The sequence below is a fragment of the Ovis aries genome, chromosome 15, assembly GCF_016772045.2.
Source record: "Ovis aries strain OAR_USU_Benz2616 breed Rambouillet chromosome 15, ARS-UI_Ramb_v3.0, whole genome shotgun sequence".
NCBI classification, from domain to species: domain Eukaryota; kingdom Metazoa; phylum Chordata; class Mammalia; order Artiodactyla; family Bovidae; genus Ovis; species Ovis aries.
This window is the reverse complement of record NC_056068.1, coordinates 58,527,639-58,547,559: the sequence shown is the minus strand read 5'-3', so window position 1 is coordinate 58,547,559 and position 19,921 is coordinate 58,527,639.

Below are 19,921 nucleotides of genomic sequence, written 5' to 3'. Positions count from 1 at the left end.
AATAATTGTCTTTATTCATGGACAGTTTAATTTTTGGCAGAGCAGATTTGGAAAAATCTATACAAACATTAAAAACAAGCAAAAAATTAAGCAAGGTTGTTTGTTTCATTACAAGATCAATATACAAAAACAAAAGCTCTCCCATTTTAACAATAACAAATGATGAGCAAACACAATTTCTATCAAGTATTTTTAGCAGCAATAAATGTCATTTAAAAAAATTTGTCCCATGAAAACACTCTCATTATTGTCTGTGTTTGTATGTGTGACTGTATTGCAGCTACAGTTCAGTTCAGTCACTCAGTCGTGTTCAACTCTTTGCAGCCCCATGAATCGCAGCATGCCAGGCCTCTCTGTCCATCACCAACTCCTGGAGTTCACTCAGACTCATGTCTATCGAGTCGGTGATGCCATCCAGCCATCTCATCCTCTGTCGTCCCCTTCTCCTCCTGCCCCCAATCCCTCCCAGCATCAGGGTCTTTCCAGTGAGTCAACTCTTCACATGAGGTGGCCAAAGTATTGGAGTTTCAGTCTCAGCATCAGTCCTTCCAAAACAGACCAGTTCAAATAATTGACATATATATGATATTAATTCCCTGGTGACTCAAGTGATAAAGAATCTGCTTGCAATGCAAGAGACACAGGAGACGTGGGTTTGGTACCCGGGTCAGGAAGATCCCCTGGAGAAAGAAATGGCAACTCACTCCAGTGTTCTTGCCTGAGAAATCCCATGGACAGAGGCACCTGGCAAGGCTACAGTACATAGGGTCGAAAAACGTTGGACACAACTGAGTATGCATGAGCACAGGATGTGATATTAATTATTTCAAGAATAAGAATAATCAAGAACATTGTTCTCAATATGTTAAATAATAATGAATCTAATCCAATCTACCTTTTCAATTTGACAATTTCAAGTGTGAAATTCGGTGAAAATTCTTTATATTGTTTCTTTGATGATTTCTCTTTTGTTCTCTTCCTCTACGGCACCTATTTACATTTTGGGTTTTCTTTTCTTTTCCCTTTTCCATCTTTTAAAAATTTGGCTCAAATTTTGGCCATTTTAAAAGCTTTGTGCTTTATAGCATGGTATGGATGCGTCATGTTTTCTTGAGTTAGTCAGACATCCTCAGAAGAGTTCTCTAATATCCATAATTTTGGAGAAAGAATGTGATTCCCAAAATGTAGGAAGGAGGTCAGACAGGGGTGTAGATTTAATGGTCTCTATTTTTACTTTCAGTATATATATTTCCTCATCTTTCTCTTTCTCAGGGAGCGTCTCCTGATCTCAGCTGTGCCTGGCATCATCAGTTCACAGACGCTCTGAATTACGCTTTCAAGATAGTAAATCTCTAGACATTAACTGGGACAGAGGCAAGCAGTCATCTTACAAAGCAAAAGCAGGGTAAGGATCTACAAATTTGTCTTTCAAACAGCTATAAAAACAGTAATACCAAATACAACTGCTAAATTGAAAATTTTAAATTGGAAAAACTTATGATATAAATAATAAGAATAAAATGTGAAATGATTCATATAATTTAAGACCATTTATGGAAAAAAAAAGTTTGGAAAAGAATACTGATCAAGAGAGTGACAGAGTGTATACAAATTTATGAGAATCTCCATGAACACCACACTGCTTCATGAGAGTGATTATTTTCTCTCTGGAGAAAGTATATCATGGTATATAAAGAGACATTGATCATGTCTAAATGTATTTCTTTAAAATTATAAAAGTTTGCAGAGCTAATAAATGAAAATACTAACATTGAACCCAGGTTTTCTATTACAAGTCCCTTTGATCTTTCTATTCAGCTGTAGTCCTATCACTAAAGAAATTTCAGGAAGCAGAAGTAATAAGTTTCCAGAGGCAAATACAGCAACTTCCTTAAAGCTTTCATCATCTGTAATAAGATATTAAAATATTAACTCAGTTCAGGAAAAAAAGCAAAACCATTTGTTTTTTATTATATGTGAAAATATAGCATTCATTAACTGAATATTTTTTCACTGGTTGCTTCCATGTTATGTAGATCATATTTAAAACTGAGAATTATGATTCTCATACTTCTGAAATTTATTCCACAAATCTCTCCAAAAGTATCTTTATCAGATTTTATATGGCTGCTATCCTTATATGTGTGTGTGTGCGTGTTCATCAATCAAGTAGCAAAGATCAGAGGCTGCACTGCATCAGTATTGTAAGGCATACATTCTAGGAGAAGATAGATAAATGCAGCTAAGATCTTCCTTTTGAAGAAATGATTCCCCAAGAGTCAGTCTTGCCAAGAAGTTTACAGTGAATTGCATAAGCAAGTCTTTTGAGTCCTAAAGCCTTCTGAATCTGTCCATGGGAGATGCTTTCTGCTTGATTTTTAAAAATCCATGATATCTTTTTACATTTTCATTTTAATTCACTTCACTTATTACTCAAAGAGGGCTTCCACAGTGGCTCAAACTGTAAAGAATCTGCCTGCCAGTGCAGGAGACACAAGAGACACAGGTTCAGTCTCTGGGTTGGGAAGAGCCCCTGGAAGAGGGCATGGCAATCCACTCCAGTACTCTTGCCTGGAGAATTCCCATGGACAGAGAAGCCTGGTGGGCTACAGTCCATGGCATTGTTAAGAGTTGACATGACTGAGTGACTAAACAGAGCAAACAGCATTACTCAAAGAATTAAATTGATGAATAAAACGTATATAGTTATACATTTTCAACAACATGCTGGGGAAAGGAAGAACTTGGTTTGCCTCATCTCAAATGAGATCTAAATATCAGCATGAGAAGGAGAAGCAAAGCTGCTCACTTGTATAGCCAATGAGATACAGAGCTTAGCTTGCTCTTATAAAATTATAAAATACCATGCTATTGTCAATTCTATAACAAATCATTATAGCTATCTTTAAGGCACTGATTTATTTCATATTGCCTTAAAAGTTTAATGACCTCAGATTTACACAGGTTGTAGAATATCCTTCTTGGCTCACTGAGAAATTACCCATCTATCAATCTTTACACTTTAGAGTTACAGAATATTTATATTTCTTCATCTGCATGATAAGTGCTGTGCTAATTTGCTTCAGTCTGGTGGGAGTACTTGTGACCCTATGGACAGTAGCCTGCCAGGCTCCCCTGTCCATGGAATTCTCCAGGCAAGAATACTGGAGTGGGTTGCCATGCCTTCCTACAAGGGATCTTCCTCTCTCAGGGACTGAACTCTCAGTTCCTGTGGCTCCTGCATTGCAGGCAGATTCTTTACTGCTGAGCCAATGACAAGTACTAGTTCATCTTTAATATCATACCACCCACAAAAGAGGATGAAATATGCGTCAGCATCCAATAGTCCTGCTAATGTCAACATAGCACTATGACAAAAGGGTTTGAAAGTATCTGAAATGTAAATATTTTTAAGTGTTTAGTAATAAAAGAAGGTAGTGTTAATCTCAGGTGCAAGGTGAGGAAAGTATAATTATTTTCTAGCTCTGTAAATAATGAGAAAAACCTATGACGATTTAAGTTTTACATAAGAACACAAGTCCATGAGCAATGACTATGTTTTCTAGCACAGTTTTATGAAGGCATATCAATAAATTATTTGTAAAATAAATAAATGAGTAATTAATGCATTGGAGCATTGCAAAGAGATGTATTATATTTTTTAAAATAAAGAATTCCTAAGTTTCCTGATCCCCTTATGACTGACTGGATGTAAAATAGTAGACAAGATAGAAAGACATTACTCTCTTGGTGCTTGGTTTAAACACAAATATATTTTATTGAAATTATGACAAGAATTAAGAGATCTCCAGACATATTTTTTGCACATACCATTGTCAACTAACCTAGTTTCAGATAAAGAAAGATCTCTCTGTACAAATGACATTAAAAAGCTTCCTTTAAGTGTTAGAGTAATGAACTGGATTAAATGTTTAATGTTTCATTTTCATCTATATGTCTAAGAAAATGTAATTGCTCATATATTTTACCAACTGAAAAAATTAACTCATAAAGTTAAATTTCATTCACTATGAAATTTTAAAAATTTTCTTAAAGCTTTTCCACCTCTATCTTGTAATCTTTAAAGTGAAGAAGGTAACATTAAGACATTTTCAAGGCGTGTTCTAAGAAATATTGCTATGCAGAAATACTGAAATATTATTCCATAGACAAAATATTCATTCTGAATATATACCCAACACATTACAGTTATGAATTTTTAATTTTAGTAAGTGTATTTTATTAATATATCTACAATATTATCATTTCAGCATATAATCATTATAATATTTAGTAATATTTTACCTTTTCTTATTTTTTCATACTGAATATTCAAAACCCTGCATCTATTTTACATTTGCAGCACATTTCAGTTTGGATTAACCATAGCTCAAGAGCTCAAAACACTCAAATAGTATAAAAGTTCTTGGACAAAGAATAGTAATTCTAAGACCTAGACCTTGGAAAAGATCCTGATGATGGGAAAGATTGAGGGCGGGAGGAGAAGGGGGCAACAGAGGATGAGATGGTTGGATGGCATCATTGACTCAATGGACATCTGTCTGAGCAAATTATGGGAGATAGTGAAGGACAGAGAAGCCTGGTGTCCATGGGGTCGCAAACAGTCAGATGCAACTGAGCGGCTGAACAACAACAATACTGAGACCTCCAAGTCCCCTCCCCAGATGCATAATTATGAATACTGTCTTGCGAATTCACCCCAAAACTGTGTGTGTCTATGAAATCACAAGTTTTATACATGACTACAAATATATCGGTGGTGGTTTAGATGCTGCGTCGTTTCCAACTCTAGTGACCCCATGGACTGTAGCCTGCCAAGCTCCTCTGTCCATGGGATTCTCCAGGTGAGAATACTGGAATGGGTTGCCATTTCCTTCTCCAGAGGGTCTTTCCAATGCAGGGATTGAACCTGGGTCTCCTGCATTGCAGACAGATCCTTTATTGACTTATGTGTGTGTGTGTGTATATATATATATAAAACTATAAAAATATATATAAAACATATATATAAAACTATGCATATGAACTAAGCTATGGACTTCCCTCATAGCTCAGTCAGTAAAGAAAAACTTTCTTTAACATTTCCTGTAGTGAAGGTCTTCTGGCAATGAACTGGATCATCTATTTCATTTTTATATGTAAAAAATATTTTTATTGGATATGAAATTCATGTTTAACAGCTTTTGTCCCTCAGTACATTAGTTCATTAAAGATGTTACTCACTGTTTTTTTTTCTTTTTTAAAATTTTTAATTGAAAGATAATTGCTTTACAATATTGTGCTGCTTCTGCCACATCAACACGAATCAGCCACAGTAATACACATATCCCCTCCCTCTCCACCTCCCTCCCATTTCCCAGGCCTCTAGCTTGTCACAGAGCACTGGGTTGAGCTCCTTGTGTCACACAGCAAATGCCCACTGGCTATCTATTTCATATATGTTACTGTATCTGTTTCCATTCTACTCTCTCGATTCATCCCACCCTCTCCTTCCCCCTCTGTGTCCACAAGTCTGCCTCTCTATGACTGCCCTGCAAATAGGTCCATCAGTACCATCTTTCAAATCTTTTTTTAATTTTTATTTTTACTTTATTTTACTTTACAATACTGTATTGGTTTTGCCATACATTGACATGAATCCAGCATGGGTGTATATGCGTTCCCAAATCTGCCATCATACTTATTTTTGACATTTTGTATTTATTAGTTTTTCATGTTTGCTTTAAGGATTTTCTTTTTATCACTGGTGTTAATTTAGTATTGTGTATCTTGGTATAGTTTTCTTCATGTTTTTTGTGCCTGGAGATTATTAAGTTTTTTGGAAAATTTTTCTAGACCAACTTTTCCAAATATATTTGTCCTTCTCACTCTTTGCTGCTGCTGCTGCTGTCACTTCAGTTGTGTCTGACTCTGTGTAACCCCATAGACGGCAGCCCACCAGGCTCCCCAATCCCTGGGATTCTCCAGACAAGAACACTGGAATGTGTTGCCATTTCCTTCTCCAATGCATGAAAGTGAAAAGTGAAAGTCAAGTCATTTAGTCATGTCTGACTCTTCGCAGCCCCGTGGACTGCAGCCTACCAGGTTCCTCTGTCCATGGGATTTTCCAGGCAAGAGTACTGGAGTGGGGTGCCATTGCCTTCTCCGTCTCACTCTTTAAGGGATTCCAAATATACATTAGGTCATTTGAAGTTATCTCACAGCTCAGTAATGCTCTCTTCAGTTTTCTTTTTCTCTCTCTGTATTTTATTTTGTTTCTATTATTATGTCTTTAAATTCACTTTTTTTTTCTTTTGCACTGTGTAATATGCTATTAATTGCATCCATGCATGTATTGTATATATTTCAACCCACACACTGTAGCTCTCATCTTACAAAGTTTGTCCTGGAACTTGTCTATATCACTTATAGTTCTATTTGGACTTCCCTGATGGCTCAGTGAAGAATCCTCCTGCCAATGCGGGAGCCATGGCTTCCATCCTTGGGTCAGGAAGATCCCTGAAGAAGGAAATGGCAACCCATTCCTGTATTATTGCCTGGAGATTTCCATGGACAGAGGGGCCTGGCAGGTTACAGTCCACGGATTTGCAAAGAATAGAACCCAACTTAGTGACTAAACAACAGCAACCATAGCTCTATTTAACTTTTTAAACCTATAGAATACATCTATAATAATGGTTTTCAAGGTCCTAGTCTGCTAATTCTAACACATGACGTAGACTGGGAATGGTTTCAATTGATTACTTTTCTCCTCATTGTGTGTAACATTTTCTTACCTATCAGGTAATCTTTGCATATTAGATGTTACAAATTTCACTTTATTGGATGCTGGGTATTACTGGATGTGGGGTATTCATACAAATACTTTTGAACTTTGTTCTGGGATGCAATTAATTAGGAATAGTTTGATTCCTTCATGTTTTGCTTAATGAGTGTTAGTTGCTTGTGGAAAAATACTTATCCTAAAAATAACTATTCCTGACTAGTGAGGCAAGATCTGCCCAGTTCTCTATGATTCATGAGATTTTTCAATACGCCTAATGCAAACAGGTGCTATTCTTGGTCCGCTGTAAATGCCAGACACTGTTACTCCTAACCGTTCTCAGTAGTTGTTTCTTGGGGCATTTTCTCACATGCATGTACAACAGAGCGCTTGAGGGAAACCCTGTGCAGGCCTCAGGAGTTCCTTCCACCTGTTCTCACTGGTCATCTATCCTGCACTCTGGATGCCTCTGGTTGCCTAGACTCTCAGATTTGTTTCCTTAGCTCATTAACCGAGGTCCCATATAGTTTTCTCTTCCATGTATGAGGGCTCTGACACTTTCTTAAATTAGCAATCTGGGGAAATCATTTGGCTCATTTTATTTATTAACCATCTCTTAAGATTTACTGTCCTTCATCCCTTCATGTCCAGTGTTTTTAAAGTATTATTTCAAGTAGCTTGTCTATTTGTTTGTTGCCTGAACAATTATAATTTTAATTGGGAAATCACATTGGTTTTCCCCTTACAAGTTAAGACATAGTTATTGGCTCTGAAGCCCAAATGGGGTTGGAAAAATTAACTTTTTTTCCCCCATGTCTGTTCTGTAGGGAGGAAATAAAACAAAAGAATTACAAATAGGCACTGGATTTTTGTACTTTGGCCCCAAACATTTGATAAACTTAAAAAAGATTATGTGCCATAATTTTCTCATGTATAAAATAGTACATACTAGGCAAGTTTTACTAAGCATTAAAGAAGTTTACATGTTATATTAAATAATAAATGTTCTAAACATAGAGTTTTTAGAATAAAATCTGTCAATTGGTAAGTTTGTTATAAAAGTTAGTTACAGAAAACATTTTGAAGATAACAATAGTTGAGATTTGCCTTTATAACAACATACTTAGTATAATCATGGCAAGCGTGTGGGCCTCCCATCAAAATATGGCTAACTTTCATAGTGAACGTCCTGTTATGAATATTAGATATTTAGTTGAGCACTTTGAAAATATTTATTAGACCTTAATTTTTTTTCTGATTTTAGTAAGTTTCTATCAATAACCCAGCAAAGCTACTAGTAATCCATATAAAACAAAGCAAGCATCAAGAAAATAAGAAAAAGTTGAGACAATTCATTTGTGCTGTCAAATCCTTATTTCATCTAAATTTTCCAATTTCCTATAGTTTACACCATAGTGCCTCTGCTGATGGGGTAGGTGTTTAATTTCAACTCAAAGAGAAAATTGTTCTTTTCAGACCTTCCTATTTTGCTAACCAGTTCCAGATTTAATGGTCTATACTATCATGAAACTATTTCTCTACTTAAAATTCTATAAAATTATAATGAAGCCGAGTGAAAGCTCAAGCTATACCCATGATGATTTGCTGTAACCTCTCTCTGGTGAAGTAGCTCTGAATCACCAGGGTGAATTGAAGCAAAGTGAAGAAAAAGAATTTCTCGACTTCTGTGTCCTTCTCTCCATCTCCTCTCCTTAACAACTCTCACACAAATTTGTATACTTTCAGACAAATAAATAAATAAAGCCACTGCTAAGCACTGATACCGGTAAGGTTGGCAGGTAAAAGAGAATCAAGACTTACTGCATGTCTATCACATGTCAGACTTTAAAAAAAAAATTGTAAGTACTTTCTCTTTACCAGTCTATAATATTACTCTGTCTACAATATCAAAATTACTTCCACTTTGCTGATATTCATTTTCAGTTTTTTAAAGGAGAAATATGGGTTGATCAGATATACGGCACCATTGCTCATGATTACTCTTTTAAGAATTTAGAAGTCAAATAATTTGGATACCAGTAGTGACATTTATCAAGCATTATCTGAGCTAATTCTCTAGAAAACTCTGTGTTATATGTATGATTATCTACATGTCCCTTATAAAAACCTGAGGCGAGGCTTAGGGAAGTTGCTCCAGGCTTATCAATCAAAAGCAGAGGATTATCCTAAAGTTGTCTACGTGTGTGCTCATCACTCAGTCATGTCCGACTCTTGCAACCCCATGGACTGTAGCCCACCAAGCTCCTCTGTCCATTGGATTTTTTAGGCGAGAATACTGGAGTGAGCTGGCATCTCCTCCTCCAAAGCTAAAGCTGTCTACTTACAACTATTTACAATCTGTCACTCCTTATCTGTTACACTTGAAGGCAATGCAGGTGTCTGACATTAAGCCTATACATAGCATATTATTAAGACAGACACAACGAGAAAGTTCATTCTGAAAGGAAGCTAAATTCATGTTTCTATTTTAAGGTTTAGTATTATATTTAATTTGGATTCTACATGACAGGTCTTGGACAGTGGGTACTACCATGTCTTTACCATTTAGGACTTCTAAAAGTTTAGGGTGTCTAATCTAGCCATGATTTAGAAGCAAAACAGATTCAATTTGAGGCATTGTTTAGAGGGGGACTGGAATGGGGGTGCCAGGAGCAGCGGTGAGAAAGCTATATCCATGCCAATGTAGAAACCAGAATAATCTTTTTCCGTGATTTTTTTCTCCTTAACTTCACATTTTCCATCCCTCCTTCTAAAATGGTCTAAAATATACCAAAATTTCATTTCTGAATCACTAACAGTCAACTGATACTTTCACCCTCCCCTTAGAAGGAGGGCAGTTTGCCAGATTCATGTTCAATATGTTTCTAGTTTTGAGAATCTTTTTTCTTGTCTCTTTCCTCTTTGCCAAGAGAAAAAAGGAGGTGAGAAAAGAAGGGATCACTAGACAAATCACTATGGGTATGTTTTTTCCTGAAACATCCTCTAAAATCTTATGATATTTAAGGTTATATGATGAAGCATGGTATCTGACTCAGGAAGAACTGTGCATCATGGTTTAAATCCTTCTGAAATATAATACTTGATATAATCCTACTGGGCTTCCCAGGTGGTGCTAGCAGTAGAGAATCCGCCTGCCAGTGCAGGAGACACAAGAGATACAGGTTTGATCCCTGGGTTGGGAAGGTCCCTTGGAAGAGGAAATGGCAACCTGCTCCATTATTCTTACCTGGAAAATTCCATGGACAGAGGGCCACAGTCTTTGGGGCCGCAAAGAGTTGGACATGACTGAGCAACTGAGCACACACACGTAATTCTACTACAATCGTTGTTTATCCCTTTTCTGGCTTGATAAAGAAATTCTAACTTGTGTCTACCTACAAGCCATACAAGCAATGAAAATCAAGGACTCTGGGGAGAAGTCTCACATGAATATTCTGAACCCTCATTTTTTTTTTTTTAAAGAGTATTTTACAGTGATTCTATTCCTTCTGGTCAGTTAGTGACATTATTCTAAGGACTATTGTGGAAGAATCCTAAGAAATTATTCTCAGATTACTTTTGGAAGAAACAAGGTAGGCAAAGGAGTACTAGATAAACTGGCACAAAGGGTAATTTAGAAAATATGAGCAGTGGGTCAGCAAAGAGATATAACTGGGGAGCGTGGGGAGCAGCTATCTTTGCCAAGGATAGAATATGACATGAATCATGCCTACGGCTTGACAAAATTGACTACAAATAAATAATTGCCTTCAAGCATAAGAAAAATAAACAGCAAAGGAAATGTTTTAATATCACATATCAAACATCCCCCAGATTTAAATATCAGTAACAGCACTAGCAAGTTGAATTTTCTAAGGTTTCTCTCGAAAAGCACATGTTCCTTCTTGAAAAGCACTTCTCAAAAAGCTCAGTCACTCAACCGTGTCCAGCTCTTTTCAGCCCCATGGACTGTAGCCCACCAGGCTCCTCTGTCCATGGGATTTTTCAGGCAAGAATACTGGAGTGGGTCACCATTTCCTTCTCCAGGAGATCTTCCCAACCCAGGGATTGAACCCATATCTCCTGCATCTCTTGCATTGGCAGGGAGATTCTTTACCACTGAGCCACCTGGGAAGCACCTGGAAAGCACCTAGGAACACATCATGTTCATATGAGGATGTAGAAATTTAGCCTCAGGGTATTCTAGTGGGTGGTATATTTACGACTTTCAGGTGAGAAAACAAGAGAGGTTGTGGTTGGAATCATCATGATCACAACAGTGATTTTCACTATTATGAGAGTGATGGTTGCCATACTCTGTGAAGCACTGTGCTAAATTCTTTGTAATCATAATCTCATTTAATATTTCAAATAACCCCATTAACTTGGTATTCATCACCTCAGAGAAAAGAGTTGGATGTGGTTACAAACCTCACCTAGAGTCAGTAACTTCTACGAGGCAAGGGCAAGATTTGAACCTAGATCTGTAAGATTCTGAATCATTATTGTAACCACTAGGGAGAAATACTCCCAATGAACGCCCTATGTGATGGCACACACTTGAGGTCACAGAGTGGACAGACCCACAGAATGCTAAAGTTCAGTCTGCAAATCTATATTCAAGAAATAGAGTACCCCATATTCTCCCAAAGCAGCTGCAACACGCAGTGATGACCACACTGTGGAGAACAGGCTGTCACTCCCTTCATCAGCGCAATGTGTCAGGAAAGATGAGTGGGGGCCGGCACAAGTGGTGGATGAAATGGAAGGGTGGTGAGTCATGCTCTCATCTTAACATCTAAAAATAATCTCAGCATATTAAAAGAACACATTTCCTCCCATAAAAATGAATTTTTTTTTACCTATATGCCTGTAATTTTCCATTTCCAAACTGTAGTCCATTGGCACTGAGATATATCCCTCGAAAATATTAACTATCATTCCAAGAAGCCAGGGAGCCAATTTAAATTGTGGCACCTACACAGGCCATTGATAATGCAGGCTGCGAGATCAGCTGGTTGCCGGGAATGTCCTTTGAAATAACTTTAAGAGAAATGGGCATAGTTCAGAGGCCTTTAGACACAGTTAGTATCTTTTGCTCACAAACTCACTCACCAGAGGTCTTTAGGAGGTAAAATAATTTGTCCAGCTCCATCAAAATCCACATCTAGGCCCTCACATTCATATGAAAGAGAAGCAGACAGATTTCCCCATTCCTTGTAATCACAGCAATAAATCTGCCATTATTGAGGAGATCAAACCCTGGGTGGCTTTTGAAGGGGCACCAAAGGGACAAAGGCATATGCCTGGGAGGATAAAAATACATCTAAGATCTGCATAGTGAATCACTGGTTATTTTTAAAATTGAAACTGAATTGATCTAAAACTTAGTTATATATGCACTCCAGACATGGAAGTCATCTTGAATTTTTTGCTGACATCTGTGGAATCCAACAGAAAAAAAGGAAGGAAAATGCGATATACCAGTTTGTCTTCACTTCCTGTGATTAGTGGTCAAAAATTATACTGATATTCCGACCAATTAAAGCCTCAAGAAGTATAGCTTTACCCCTGACACATCCATGTGGTAACTTTGTCAAAATAGCTGTTTGGGAAATGTTTAATCAATAAAAATGAAGGTATTTGAATATGTGGAAAATGTCAGCACCTCGGGGAACAGATAGCAGGATGCAGATGTTTGTTAATTAAGTTTACAAAGACCGTAAAATTAATGAAGCCAATATCTCATATATGTCGTTACTAAAGAAACAGCTGTTTCCCCCACTCTGACTCAATCTATACATGTCCCACCCCCACAATCGCTGTCATGTTTTGTGAATATTTGCTTCATCTACAAACCTTAATCCGTCTAAGGAGAATTTACCAAAAAGGCTTTCAGAATTTCATCACGGATCATTGCATTTAATTGGTGACTCAGTTTTTATAGACTGTTACTGTGAGTTATCAGATTCCCATTTCATTTTAGGAAAGCACAGAGAGAAAGAGGTGGGTAAGTGAGGAGAGTTACAACCCAGTTTCTAAGGTGCAGTGGCTCCTAGGACATGCATTTTTTCAGACAAGAAAATAGAAAAACAAAAGATAACACATCACCCAGGGAATGACAGAAGCAGAGTATCTAGTTATAATCACCATGTAATACTACTGGGCTTCCCAGGTGGTGCAGTGGTAAAGAATCTGTCTGCAGTGCAGGAGACATGGGTCTGATCTCTGGGTTAGGAAGATCCTCTGGAGGAGGAAATGGCAACCCATTCAAGTATTCTTGCCAGAAGAATCTCGTGGACAAAGGGGCCTGGTAGTGCATAGGATGGCAGAGTCGGAACATGACTGAGCAACTGTGCATGCACTTTTTCCCCCTTCTATTTGCCAGGAAGTCGGGAGAAATATGCAGATGACACCACCCTTATGGCAGAAATTGAGGAGGAACTAAAAAACCTCTTGATGAAAGTGAAAGTGGAGAGTGAAAAAGTTGGCTTAAAGCTCAACATTCAGAAAATGAAGATCATGGCATCCGGTCCCATCACTTCATGGGAAATAGATGGGGAAACAGTGGAATCAGTGTCAGACCTTATTTTGGGGGGCTCCAAAATCACTGCAGATGGTGACCGCAGCCATGAAATTAAAAGACGCTTACTCCTTGGAAGAAAAGTTATGACCAATCTAGATAGCATATCCAGAGGATCTTCTTAACCCAGGGATCAGACCTATGTCTGAGTGACTTCACTTTCACTTCTCACTTTCGTGCATTGGAGAAGGAAATGGCAACCCACTGCAGTGTTCTTGCCTGGAGAATCTCAGGGATGGGGGAGCCTGGTGGGCTGCCGTCTATGGGGTTGCACAGAGTCGGACACGACTTAACATGCATGCATGCATACTTAGACCTCACCAGGAGCAATGTGTTCATTTCAAGATATCGTTAGTTATTTAAAACACTGGCTAACTTGAACACCCTCAAAAAGGAGACTAGGGTTGTAATAGACTGAAATCCCTCTTTTATTACTAATTCCAACCATGCTTACATGAGAAGCTATTATAAGGGCAATCCAAAGCAAAAGATATGAGAATACTTTTTAAAAATATGGTAGAATAAATCTCATCATGCTCATGCTCATCATCATTATTAATAATTATCTTTTAACATTTTATAGATGATTCTTAAAGTTATAGTTATTTTTAGTATTTTAGGTGAGATTATAATTATATAATAGGTATCGATTAGTTTCTATTCTTAAGAAACTAATTCAAATCATTACACAGACCATTTAAATTTTAAGACTCAGTTCCACTTTGGTCCAAAACTGATTTTCTTTCTTTTCTCCTCATTTCTTTCCCTTCCATTCCAAGGCTCAGATCTCGCTACAGTTTTTCATGAAGAAAAGTGGTAACACTATACACCAAAGGAACTCACATTTATCTTGATGGTACTGTTGTGACATGGTGACACTGAGAAATACTGACTCTATGAAATGATACCTATAGCCACAATTATTGCTGTTGTTCAGTCGCTAAGTCATGTCCAAGTCTTTGAGACGCCAGGGACTACAGCACTCCAGGCTTTCCTGTCCTTCTCTGTCTTCCGGAGTTTGCTCAGACTCATGTCCATTTAGTCAGTGATGTTATTCAACCATCTCATCCTGTGTTGCCCCCTTTTCCTCCTGCCCTCAGTATTTCCCAGGGTCTTTTCCAATGAGTCAGCTCTTCACATCAGGTGGCCAAAGTATTGGAGTGGCACCTTCAGCGTCAGTCCTTCCAATGAATATTCAGGGTTGATTTGCTTTAGGATTGACTGGTTTGATCTTCTTTCAGTCCAAGGGACTCCCAAGAGTCTTCTTCAGCCCCACAATGAGAAAGCAACAATTCTTTGGCACTCAGCCTTCTTTATGGTCCAACTCTCATATCCATACATGACTACTGGAAAATCCATTGCTTTGACTATAGGGACCTTTGCCAGCCAAGTGATGTCTCCACTTTCGAATACGCTGTCTAGGTTTGTCATAGCTTTCCTTCCATGGAGCAAGTTTTTTTAATCTCATGGTTGTAGTCATCATCCACAGTGATTTGGAGCCCAAGAAGATAAAAGTTGTCACTGTTTCCACTTTTTCCCCCTTCTATTTGCCAGGAAGTAATGGGACCAGATGCCAGGATCTTAGTTTTTCACATGTTGAGTTTTCAATCGGCTTTTTCACTCTTCTCTTTCACCCTCATCAAAAGGCTCTTAGTTCCTGTTCGTTTTCTGCCATTAGAGTGGCATCACCTGCTCAATATTTAATTTTCATAAAAAATCTCACTGACTCTTATTTTCAATCTTTCTTACTATTCTTTGAATCAATAACTTTTTTCACATTTTGGAAAACATTTGTCTTCTGTGGTCAAATTTACATACCAAGATTTTTATTCATAAAAATCTCACTCTCATTTCTTTCCATCCTGCTCTTTTCCTTTCTCTACTACAAGTGACTATTTTCATTAGTTTTCTGTGTCTTTAAAAAAAGCAAACATATGTTTTTGTTTATACATATATATCTTTTATATACATATATACATATCAACTGATATATATATACATATATATACATATTTCCTCTTATGCAAAACGATACATTATATCTTATATATAATCTTATATATATATTAATTATACATAATCTTCTATATATATAATTATATGTAATCTTATATTGGAGAAGGCAATGGCAACCCACTCCAGTACTCTTGCCTAGCAAACCCCATGGATGGAGGAGCCTGGTAGGCTGCAGTCCATGGGGTCGCTAGGAGTCGGACATTACTGAGCAACTTCACCTTCACTTTTCATTTTCATGCATTGGAGAAGGAAATGGCAACCCATTCCAGTGTTCTTGCCTGGAGAATCCCAGGGACGGGGGAGCCTGGTGGGCTGCTGTCTATGGGGTTGCAGAGTCAGACACAACTGAAGTGACTTAGCAGTAATCTTACATATATTATGTCTTATAATATTAAATAACAAGCTACTCTGGCAATCATTCCATATCAGTATTCACAGATCCCCCTGTTACTTTTGCTGCTGATTAGTGCTCCAGTGTGTGGAAAGAGCATAGTGCATTCACAAGACCCCTTACTGCTAGTCCCGTGTGTTGCTGCCAGTCTTTTGTAAAATCTGGAGTACTTTCTCAATTTGTTCCACCCTCTCTTTCCCTAACTGTGTCCACAAGCCCATTCTCTATGTCTGTGTCTCTATTCCTGCCCTTCAAATAGGCTGACATGTATATACTGCCATGTGTAAAACAAATAGCTAGTGGGAAGTGGCTGCATAGTACAGGGAGCTCGCCTCAGTATTCTATGATGACCTACATGTGTGGGATGGGGGCCGTGGGAGGAAGGCTCAGAGGGAAGGGATGTATGTATACATATAGGTAATTCATGTTGTTGTACAGCAGAAACTAACATAACATCGAAGAGCAACTATGTGTGTTTGTGCTCAGACATGTCTGAGTCTATGTAACCCCATGGACTGCAGCCCACAAGGCTCCTCTGTCCATGGAATTTTACAGGAAAGAATAGCAGAGTGGATTGCCATTTCTTACTCCAGGGAATCTTCCTGACCCAGGAGTTGAACCTATGTCTCTTGTATCTGCTGTGTTGGCAGCTGGATTCTTTACCACTGTGCCACCTTGGAAGTCCACACCCACAGGGAAAAAACAGAAAGAAATTTAAAAATTGAGCAGCTATCTGTAAATCACTTGCTTTTATCACTCTGCTTTATTGTCTTGAAGCCTGGAACATTCCAACAGTTACCTTGATCATTAACTTGTTTATTTCCTGGTATAGACACCAGGAAGCCTGATATTTTGTGTGTGTTAATATACCTGCATTACCTAGAATAGTGCCTGGCATCTTATAGAAGCTCGTTCATTGAATGAGTGCTTTTGCTCTGCCCCTTTAAAATATCTTGGTGGTTAATGACTTTTGCAAAGGAAGATGAGGAAGTAGTCATTATGGTAAAAGGAGAAAAGCTGCAAAGGTGGTGATTTTCCATTTCATGAGACGAAGAGGTATCTTCTGCCTGACATAACTTAGCAACAAGCTAGGGCAGACAGTGTGTGGAGTGGGAGGAAGAGGACACTCGAGGAATCATAGAAGCAAAGTCTCATAAACATTCGGAGCTGGGATTTTGATTCTAATTCTGTTACTTAGTAGCCTATGACCTTGGACAGATTAGTTAACTTCCCTGACCTATGGATTCCTATCTATAAAACTGCAATAATAATTACCTCATAGAATTGTTGTTAGGATAAAACAGGATAATCTATAGAAAAGGCTTAACATATAGCATATGATATCAATGAATATTAATCATCCTTGCCATTACTATGAGAGGAAAACAATATTTAAGTCCTTCTAGAAACTGGATAAACACAGTGAGAATATTATACTTTGCTGATGTTGAGGATGTAGGGTCATAATGAAACTAGACATTGACTCGACATTTAGAAAACAAATACGAGTCAAAGTTAATAAGCAAGGCAGATAAAGAAGCCAAATCTCAAAATGAGACCTGTTCCCAACGTGTTGGCCCAGTGCTCTTTATGACAGGAGAACAAGAGTAACGTTAGCTACCTTATTCTTTGTCAGACAAAATATGCTAGATGCTTGCAATGCAATATCTCATGCTATCTAAGTACATTTAAAAACTTCTTTTGAGTACCAGTGCTATTTGAAAGAGAGAACTGGTTAAGTCATTTATCAGCTACTAAGACCAAAATTTGATTTCCCTCCCATCCCCAGCTAAACTGTAGTCACAGAAGTAAATCTTGAGGTAAAAGAAATGAGCAATAGTAAATTTTGATATTCAATAAGGAGAGCAGGACCTGGAAAGTCTACAAAATGATGGCTGTTTTGGAGACTGGGCTCTCAGGAGGACCACACTAGAAAAGCCCAAGTGACATTGCATGAACTGGGAAACAGTAAGGGTACATAGGCCGTCAAGGGTGCTGGAATGTAATAGGGTGTCCAATAGGAGAGACACCAACTTTGCAGCTTTGTCTGGAGAGAGGTCCCCACAACTGTATGCAAATACTCTGCACTTGTGAGGCCTATTCCCATGTGTCTCCCCTCATACATTCTCTCCTAAAAACAGCAGAGCACAGGATAAAAGGGTTTCTGTGTCTGCAGTGTTTACACAGAATCTACTAAAGCTGCAATGCTTGATTCATATTTAATCACCAGATAAAAGTCAGTCTTGTAACTTCCAGGAGCTAGACAATGCCCCAAGTGAAAAAATTTAATGAGGCCCACTTTTTACTTTTACTAGGGGGACAAATGATTTTTAAATGTATATATGCATAGTGGCCTCTGAGTGAAAAACTTAGGACCCACTGCTCTGATTACAAGATGCAACCCTCGTCAAACGCAGGGTTTGATGAATAATGCATCAGCACTGAGGGAGAGGTGGTAAGAAAACAGCAGACACCAGTCAAGGAATCAGGGGAATAAAGGGAGAGCAGAGCAAATGGGCTCTATTGTCCCTGATTGTAGGAAGAGATTGTATCGCTCTTCCGTGAGTGTGTTAGGATTGACGTAGAACTGCAGAGTCCTAATGGCCTTTTAAAAACATTTTATTTAACACTGTATGTTCAAACACTTAATTAAATGTTTACTAGTAAACAGACGTCAGATGCTTCAAAAATCTCACTTAATGTAATTAAAGTACATATATTGTATGCTCAGACAACTGTGACTTGGCTTTGAGAATTCTTTAGATACTCATGAAAAACCATATTTAGCATTCTAGCATACTTTTTAAAGTAGTCTCTTGGTAGCAAGAAACTACTTTCATTTTTTAATGTCTCCCTAAGAGAGAGACGAGTGATTAACAGGAATTGAAAAACACAGGAAGGACCATGGAAATGTAGATTTCATCTGTATTCACTATTGGTGTTCTATCTATACCCAGATATCTTTCTTGGCATTTCCTGTGTAATGTCATTAGGACTTTGCCTCGCAGTCATTACGAGTGGGAATGTTATCTATCAACTTTGAATCTCTTTTATTATTATGTGACTAAGTATTTGTACAAATGCCAACCCCTTCAATATACCACTAAAAAAGCAATATTATATAAAACATGCACATTATATTAATAATAAAAAATGAGTCATCTTTGTATTGGGTTTTTTATTCTTATTCATATATTCCTCTCTTAATTATTCAAGTAATGCAGGAATAAATTCTTTATGTAAAAAATTAAAACAAATTTCAGCAATAGGGAAAAAGCATAGGTCTTGAATTTTTTTATCTTAATTCCTTCCCCCCAACTGCCACTATAATTGTTTTGTTGTGTATTTCTCTAGACCTTTTCCTTTACTTTTACAAAAACAAAACAAATACATAAATGTGCATACAGTCTGGACTTCCCTGGCAGTCCAGTGGTAAAGACTCTGAGCTTCAAACGCAGGGCACAGTTTTGATCCCTGGTCGGAACTAAGATCCCACATGTCACTTGCGGCAAAAAGTAAAATGCATATACGATATAGTATACTGATAGCTTATTTTATTTAATAGACAAATAGAATCCTACTATATATATTGCTCTGTAACTTACTATTTTTATTTCCTAGGATGACTTAGGATCTTTTTGTATTGCTACACATAATATCTACCATATTTTTGGAGACACACAATACACCAGAGTTTGTATCACTACTCAAGAATCGATGAATTTAGATTATTTATAAATTTTCCCATTAGTGAAAATCCATGCATGTGACTCATCGTAAGTTTATGTATAATCTTACAAGTGAGGCACACAAATGCAATTACTGGGTCTAACAAAATGCTCAGTTTTATTATGAACAGGCGTCATATTTGTCTCCCAAATGGGCTGTCATACTTACATCTATTTCCCCATATATTACCCAACATTTGATTATGGTAATCATTTTTTAAATGTTTTGTTATATATTGCATTTTCCTAAATAATACGGAAGTTGAAATTATTTCTATATGTTTTTTAGCCAGTTCTCCTATAAATTGCTTGATTATAGGTTTTTGGAATATTTAGATATTTCTCTGACCTTTCTTTTTAAAACTTTATTTGAGGGATTTTTTTTTCTATAACCTAGATAGCTATGCTATGTTTTATTT